The sequence below is a fragment of the Pristiophorus japonicus genome, chromosome 4, assembly GCF_044704955.1.
Source record: "Pristiophorus japonicus isolate sPriJap1 chromosome 4, sPriJap1.hap1, whole genome shotgun sequence".
Taxonomy (NCBI): domain Eukaryota; kingdom Metazoa; phylum Chordata; class Chondrichthyes; family Pristiophoridae; genus Pristiophorus; species Pristiophorus japonicus.
The window spans coordinates 309,578,132-309,584,484 of NC_091980.1; positions in this window are offsets into that span (position 1 = coordinate 309,578,132).

Consider the following 6,353-nt stretch of genomic DNA (forward strand, 5'->3'; position numbering starts at 1 on the left):
GAGACCCGGCCATAGAAAATCCCCAGGCCCTCCAAGCGCTCCAGCTCCAAAGTAGGGGGCGAGGGTGGGTGTTCCTCCCCGTCCCTGCCGCCACCCCCCGGCCCAGCGTGTACAGATTCATTAAAAGTGTTAATACTTTGTATTTCTGCCGAGTCGAGCAAATCCCGGGGGAAGTTGGATATTGGCTGGGCGGGCTCAGGTTCGGCCTCGCCCGCCTCAGTCCCCGGGACGCTCGACCCGGCGGCTACGCATTCTTCCGCTGGCCCCACGCCCCCCACGACAGGCAGATCTTTCACGCCATCCCCGGGAGGCAGCGGCTGGGCAGCCTCGACTGCCTCACCCTCCCCAGGGACAGATTCCTCGTGCCTACGGTGCAGTTTGGGGGCGCCGGTGGGGGACGCGGGACACGCGGCGGGCACCGACTCCTCCGCGGAGGGATGTTGTTCCCCCCCCGCCTCATTGGAGCGGTGCCTCCTTTTTTTCCTGGGGGGGCACGGAGACAGGGAGACACCCGTGTCTGCCGAGGCCTCCCGCTCCACTCCCCCCTTTGTCTTATCTTGCCCGCGCCCGAAACCCTCTGCGGTATTAGTCAAGGGCTCGGGCACGGGCTCAGGGCACCCCGCGCTCGCCGGTGACGGGGTTGGGCCGAGCGCGGTGAACAGCTTGTCTGGCGCACTAAGGGGACCCGCCTCTAGGTGTTTCGCCTTCTTCTGCGCCTTCTTTCCGGCCGGACGCTCTCCCTCCCCCCCGCCGGAGGCCGTGAAAACAAAGGCCACCGACGATGCCCGCGCACCCACAGCTCCCGGCACGTGGACGCTACTAGGGGGAGGGGTGGCGGCGGCGCCAGCCTTGTCCGCTCTCGGTGGTTTGGCGGCTTTGGAGGCGGGGCAGTTCTTGCGAACGTGCCCCACCTCCCTGCAGGCATGGCACCACACGCCGTCCGACGTCCAAAAGACACGGTAGGCAGTCCCCTCGTGCACCACATTAAAATTGCCCTCTGTCGACTCTTCCCGCGCCAGCCGGACAAAGAGCTGGCGGCGGAAGGAGAACACATGGCGCAGGCTGTTCTCCCTGAGGCCAAGCGGTATGGGGTTGATCCCCGACCTTACCTCCCCCAGTTGGTGTAGGTGAGGGAGGAGGAGCTCAGCGGGAACAAAGGGCGTGACGTTTGATAGAATGACCCTCTGCGCGGTGGCCTCGAGAGGGTCCACCGGCAGGAATGCCCCGCCCACCGTGAGCCCCTTTTCAATGGCCAGGGACACCGCCCGCTCCGACCCCAGGAAGAACACGGCCTTCCCAGACATCTTGGAGGCTGCGACAATGGCCGAGGGGCCGACTACCCCAGCCATCGCCCGCACGCACTCCTCAATGCTCATTGTGGGGTGAGTGTAGCTCTTGACTCCGTGTTTCGTAGTTATAAGTCTGAATGGTGGCAGGGCAGCAGGTGGCGCAGGAGGTGCCGTGGATGTGGATGCCGCCTGCGCATAAGTCCTAGCTGGCCCTGCCACCGGCGTAGATGGGGTCGCCATCACGGGGTCCCTTTAAGGGCTACACCCACCCCAAAGTCACAGGCCTTAATGGTCTTTAAATGGCCTCGTTTAATAGACTGAGCAGAGGAGCTCTTAACGAGGCACACCTCTCCCCTAGTTGACAATTGGGGAGGGGCCTTGCTCCCTCTGCTCAGTTGTCTTAATTGTTTTATATTTTTCCAATCAATTTGGGAGGAAAAGGGCTCTCAGAGAGAGAGGGGAGAGACAGAGATTAACAGAGAAAGAGAGAGCGGGGTGGGAAGGGGGGAAACTGTGAGGGCAGGTCTCCCCTCGCAGCTGTGGGTGGGTGCAATCCCCAGATGGCAAACAAAAATAATCTTTGGTGTGGTCTTCGGGTGAGGGGAGAAGATGTCTTCACCTGGTGCAGCTGGAGCCACACAGGCACACACTCCCAATTATTTAATTAGGGTGGATTAATTGTTTCTTCAGCCTGGTAGCTCCAGCTATCCCAGGCTAGGCAATGGGGGAGGGGTGCTTCAAAGGTGTGTGGGGCCTAGTTGTAAGCAAGGCCCCCACACACACTTCCACACACACACACACCCCCCGCGATGTTCCGGCCCCCGACTGGTCTTCTTTCCTCCCCCCACCGATACAGCAAAGTCTTTTAGGGACTGCACCAATACACCCACCTGTAGAATGGTAGAGTCTCCCTCCTTCCACACTGGATGTTGTTGTTGGTCTTTCCCCCTCTCTCCAACTCTTTGTAGAAATGGTGAAGTTGTTCAAGTTTTCTGCTTTTTCCTCCTCTCCCTCTGGGTGAAAGTTGGTGGTGATGCCCCTTCCTTCCTTCCTTCCTTCCTTCTCTTCCTGGGCTGATTCACAGGCCCAGCCAGGAGCAAAAGCAGCAGCTCCTTCTCTCACTGCTCACAGCTCCAACTGTTTAGGCCACGCCTCCACTGCTCCACAATTGGCCCAGGTGCAGCAGCTAATCAGGAAGGCGAATGTAATGTTGCCCTTCATTGCGAGAGGGATGGAGTACAAAAGCAGGGAGGTCTTGTTGCAACTGTATAAGGTATTGGTAAGGCCGCACCTGGAGTACTGCGTGCAGTTTTGGTCACCTTACTTAAGGAAGGATATACTAGCTTTGGAAGGGGTACAGAGATGATTCACTAGGTTGATTCCAGAAATGAGGGGGTTGTCTTATGATAGATTGAGTAGACTGGGTCTTTATTCGTTGGAGTTCAGAAGGATGAGGGATGATCTTATAGAAACATTTAAAATCATGAAAGGGATAGACAAGATAGAGGCAGAGAGGTTGTTTCCATTGGTAGGGGAGTCTAGAACTAGGGGGCACAGCCTCAAAATATGGAGGAGCCAATTTAAAACCGAGTTGAGAAAGAATTTCTTCGCCCAGAGGGTTGTGAATCTGTGGAATTCTCTGCCCAAGGAAGCAGTTGAAGCTAGCTCATTGAATGTTTTCAAGTCAAAGATAGATAGATTTTTCACCAATAAGGGAATTAAGGGTTACGGGGAGAAGGCGGGTAAGTGGAGCTGAGTCCACGACCAGATCAGCCATGATCTTATTGAATGGCGGAGCAGGCTCGAGGGGCTAGATGGCCTACTCCTGTTCCTGATTCTTATGTTCTTATGTTCTAAACCTGAGGACTGGGAGAAATTCAGAATTCAGCAGAGGAGGACAAAGGGTTTAATCAGGAGTTGGAAAATAGAGTTGGAGAGGAAGCTTGCTGGGAACATAAAGCGTGACTGCAAAAGCTTCTATAGATATATGAAGAGAAAAAGATTAGTGAAAACAAACATAAGTCTCTTGCAGTCAGAATCAGGTGAATTTATAAAGGGGAACAAAGAAATGGCAGACCAATTGAACAAATACTTTGGTTCTGTCTTCACGAAGGAAGACACAAATCACCTTCCGGAAATACTAGGGGACCGAGGGTCTAGTGAGGAGGAGGAACTGAAGGAAATCCTTATTAGGCGGGAAATTGTGTTAGGGAAATTGATGGGATTGAAGGCCGATAAATCCCCAGGGCCTGGTAGTCTGCATCCCAGAGTACTCAAGGAAGTGCCCCTAGAAATAGTGGATGCATTGGTGATCATTTTCCAACAATCTATTGACTCTGGATCAGTTCCCATGGACTGGAGGCTAGCTAATGTAACACCACTTTTTAAAAAAGGAGGGAGAGAGAAAACGGGTAATCACAGACCAGTTAGCCTGACATCAGTAATGGGGAAAATGTTGGAATCAATTATTAAAGATGCGCATTTGGAAAGCAGTGACAGGATCGGTCCAAGTCAGCATGGATTTATGAAAGGGAAATCATGCTTGACAAATCTTCCAGAATTTTTTGAGGATGTAACTAGCAGAGTAGACAAGGGAGAACCAGTGGATATGGTGTACTTGGACTTTCAAAAGGCTTTTGACAAGGTCCCACACAAGAGATTGATGTGCAAAATCAAAGCACATGGTATTGGGGGTAATGTACTGACGTGGATAGAGAACTGGTTGACAGTCAGGAAGCAAAGTGTCGGGATAAACGGGTCCTTTTCAGAATGGCAGGCAGCGACTAGTGGGGTGCTGCAGGGCTCAGTGCTGGAACCCCAGCTATGTACCATATACATCAATGATTTAGATGAAGGAATTGAGTGTAATATCTCCAAGTTTGCAGATGACACTAAGCTGGGTGGCGGTGTGAGCTGTGAGGAGGATGCTAAGAGGCTGCAGGGTGGCTTGGACAGGTTAGGTGAGTGGGCAAATGTATGGCAGATGCAGTATAATGTGGATAAATGTGAGGTTATCCATTTTGGGGGCAAAAACACGAAGACAGAATATTATCTGAATGGCGGCAGATTAGGAAAAGGGGAGGTGCAACGAGACCTGGGTGTCATGGTACATCAGTCATTGAAAGTTCGCATGCAGGTACAGCAGGCGGTGAAGAAGGCAAATGGTATGTTGGCCTTCATAGCGTGGGATTTGAGTATAGGAGCAGGGAGGTCTTACTGCAGTTGTATAGGGCCTTGGTGAGTACTCACCTTGAATAATGTGTTGAGTTTTGGTTTCCTAACCTGAGGAAGGACGTTCTTGCTATTGAGGGAGTGCAGCGAAGGTTCACCAGACTGATTCCCAGGATGGCAGGACTGACATATGAGGAGAGACTGGATCGTCTGGGCCTGTATTGACTGGAGTTTCGAAGGATGAGAGGGGATCTCATAGAAACATATAAAATTCTGATGGGACTGGACAGATTAGATGCAGGAAGAGTGTTTCCGATGTTGGGTAAGTCCGGAACATAGAAACATAGAAAATAGGTGCAGCAATAGGCCATTCGGCCCTTCGAGCCTGCACCTCCATTCAATGAGTTCATGGCTGAACATGCAACTTCAGTACCCCAATCCTGCTTTCTTGCCATACCCTTTGATCCCCTAGTAGTAAGGAGTACATCTAACTCCTTTTTGAATATATTTAGTGAATTGGCCTCAACAACTTTCTGTGGCAGAGAATTCCACAGGTTCACCACTCTCTGGGTGAAGAAGTTTCTCCTCATCTCGGTCCTAAATGGCTTACCCCTTCTCCTTCGACTGTGACCCCTGGTTCTGGACTTCCCCAACATTGGGACATTCTTCCTGCATCTAACCTGTCTAAACTCGTCAGAATTTTAAACGTTTCTAAGAGATTCCCTCTCATTCTTCTGAACTCCAGTGAATACAAGCCCAGTTGATCCAGTCTTTATTGATATGTCAGTCCCGCCATCCCGGGAATCAGTCTGGTGAACCTTCGCTGCACTCGCTCAATAGCAAGAATGTCCTTCCTCAAGTTAGGAGACCAAAACTGCACACAATACTCCAGGTGTGGCCTCACCAAGACCCTGTGGAACTGTAGTAACACCTCCCTGCCCCTGTACTCAAATCCTCTCGCTATGAAGGCCAACATGCCATTTGCTTTCTTAACCGCCTGCTGTACCTGCATGCCAACCTTCAATGACTGATGTACCATGACACCCAGGTCTCGTTGCACCTCCCCTTTTTCTAATCTGTCACCATTCAGATAATAGACTGTCTCTCTGTTTTTACCACCAAAGTGGATAACCTCACATTCATCCACATTATACTTCATCTGCCATGCATTTGCCCACTCACCTAACCTATCCAAGTCACTCTGCAGCCTCATAGCATCTTCCTCGCAGCTCACAATGCCACCCAATTTAGTGTCATCTGCAAATTTAGAGATACTACATTTAATCCCCTCGTCGAAATCATTAATGTACGATGTAAACAGCTGGGGCCCCAGCACAGAACCTTGCGATACCCCACTAGTCACTGCCTGCCATTCTGAAAAGTACCCATTTACTCCTACTCTTTGCTTCCTGTCTGACAACCAGTTCTCAATCCATGTCAGCACACTACCCCCAATCCCATGTGCTTTAACTTTGCACATTAATCTCTTGTGTGGGACCTTGTCGAAAGCCTTCTGAAAGCCCAAATACACCACATCAACTGGTTTTCCCTTGTCCCCTCTACTGGAAACATCCTCAAAAAATTCCAAAAGATTTGTCAAGCTTGATTTCCCTTTCACAAATCCATGCTGACTTGGACCTATCATGTCACCTCTTTCCAAATGCGCTACTATGACATCCTTAATAATTGATTCCATCATTTTACCCACTACCAATGTCAGGCTGATCGGTCTATAATTCCCGGTTTTCTCTCCCCCTCCTTTTTTTAAAAAGTGGGGTTACATTGGCTACCCTCCACTCCATCGGAACTGATCCAGAGTCTATGGAATGTTAGAAAATGACTATCAATGCATCCACTATTTCCAAGGCCACCTCCTCAAGTACTCTGGGATGC